The sequence below is a fragment of the Pteropus medius genome, unplaced genomic scaffold (assembly GCF_902729225.1).
Source record: "Pteropus medius unplaced genomic scaffold, Ma_sr-lr_union100, whole genome shotgun sequence".
NCBI classification, from domain to species: Eukaryota; Metazoa; Chordata; class Mammalia; order Chiroptera; family Pteropodidae; genus Pteropus; species Pteropus medius.
In genome coordinates, this window is record NW_024354504.1 from 1,727,578 (window position 1) to 1,729,727 (window position 2,150).

A 2,150-nucleotide genomic window follows, 5' to 3' on the forward strand; every position below is an offset into this window, starting at 1 on the left:
GCTGTGCATCAGCCAGACTCCCACGTCTTGCTGGCGAGAGAATCGGCTCTACGACCACTTTAGAAAAACGTCTAGAGCTTTCTTAGAAAAACAAATGTGCGCTCTGCTGCGGTCTAGGCTTTCTGTACCCAGACAGTTCCTCAAAAGGAGCGAAGTAGACATTCACTCACAGACTGCCTGGTGTGCAAGGTCAACGCAGCTCGATTCCTAACAGCTAAGCTCTGGGAACAGCCCGGGCGTCGACCAGCGGGGAGCGACGAGCACACGGCGAAGCACCCTCGCACTATTCAGCAACAACGAGGAAAGGGTGCTGGTCTACCAGGCACGGCGGGACCCATCTCACACGCCACGTGCTGAGCAAAGGGAGCCAGACGCAAGAGGGTGAGCCGGACGCTGCCACTCACGCCCGGCGCTGCCACTCACGCCCGCGCTGACAGAGGCGAGATCCGCCTGCGACGAGACGGGTGGAGCGGGCGGAGTGGACTCAGAGTCACGCGGACACCTTCTCAGGCCACGTTTGCACCTTGAGGTTTGGGTTACACCACTATGCACACGTGTTCAACCTTATCGGACGTCCCTGTAAGTTTTGTTCATTCCACTCTATGTAAATTTTTTTTTAGGCGAGGCAACCCTTGGCTGATCTCACAGATTGCAAGGACCTTGTCAGCTTACAATTCCTTATTTTTTTTTATTTTTTATGCCTACGGCACCTGGTCTTCCTAGGTGGTCTCCCATCCAAGTACCGACCAGGCCCGACCCTGCTTAGCTTCCGAGATCAGACGAGATCGGGCTTGATCAGGGTGGTGTGGCCGTAGACAGGAAATTTTATCTGAAATAAATAAGCATGGAATATTTAATCGTAATTAATTATACCGAGTCTGAATTGTTCAGAGGTAACATGTCCAGATACATGCAACGTATTTGGAAATGCATCAAAAATAAAAGAGATTTTTGGATTACAGAGGGATGGCTAATGGATAGACAAGTGACAAAGCAAATATGAGTCGCATAAATTGCCGAACTCGGGTGGGGTGTTTACGGAACATCAGTTCTTCTAGCTTTTCTGCTTGATGGAAAATTTTCATGATAAAATATTGGACAGAACGCCCCTGATTTTGAGATATTAATGTGCCCCCATAATTTTTCCCTGATAACCCCATCAAAAGTTGGAGCAGTCACGTCACCCCATTTTGGCCACACAGATGCAAGCAGATGTCGTGAGGTGTGGCTCTCAAGATAAGGTTTCGAAAAACCGTCTCCACCGAGTTTTGCTTGAGTTCGTTGCCCATTTCCTTTCCTCATCCTTCCCCTGTTCTCTTTCCTCGGGGTAGAGACGGGAGGCCATGACATGCTGGAGAATCTCGCGGTCGCGTGGAGAAAAGTCACGGTGGACGTGTGGCCGACGAGACATGAGCCAGGGGGGCTGGTCTCAGCAGACACCGGGACACACGGGTTTAGACCTGGACTGCCCGTCTCCATTCTCCTTGGCGTATGATCCACATACTGTTTTAAGCCCATTTCATTTACTCAGAGTGAGGAGGGAGAAAAATGAGCCTGAGTTTTGGAACTGGCAGAGGTGGGAGGCTGGTGTGGGACTTGAGCACGTGACCACGGCAGCTGGGGACCTGTGGGAGACTGCAGTCCGTGCAGCTCCGGGCGCGTGACCAAGTGCCCCCACTGCAGGGCGAGGAGGGGGAGCGGGGAGCCCTCAGAACGCAGGGCTGTGTGGGTCGCTTTGCGCCATCCTCAGTGAAGTCCTGCCGGCCAGGACTGGATCGTTCTAGTGTCTGTCTTCAAGCAGAGACAGGGACGAGACCATCCTGGAAGAGGCCTGCAGTCTACAAGCTGAGTCGACTGAGACTGAGTTTCTGCTTTTTTTTTTTTAATGTAGTAAATTATAAGCATCAGATTAGAAAGAGAAAACTCATTTGCGTAGGCGCGTGTCCTCGCCCTGAAGCCCGGGCGTGCCCACATGACACTGTGCAATCTCATTGCAGAAACGACACGCAGGTGTCAGCTTAAATTTTCTCCGCTCATTCCCAAATACACCCATTTCGTCTAGTTCTCAGAAAGCCTAAACCACATGGCAAAGTTCTTCGGAATATTTCTGATTTCTCTCGCATCTCAAGGGACGCTCGAGATTTCTGGGT

The 2,150-nt window shown here is 51.4% G+C and overlaps 1 non-coding gene across 1 annotated transcript; it reads right to left on the reverse strand.

Annotated features, from left to right (window-relative positions):
* Positions 1 to 698: 698 nt before the first annotated feature.
* Positions 699 to 817, reverse strand: LOC120596565 (5S ribosomal RNA). Its single transcript, XR_005651195.1, has one exon. It is a non-coding gene; the product is annotated as a 5S ribosomal RNA (ribosomal RNA).
* Positions 818 to 2,150: the final 1,333 nt, after the last annotated feature.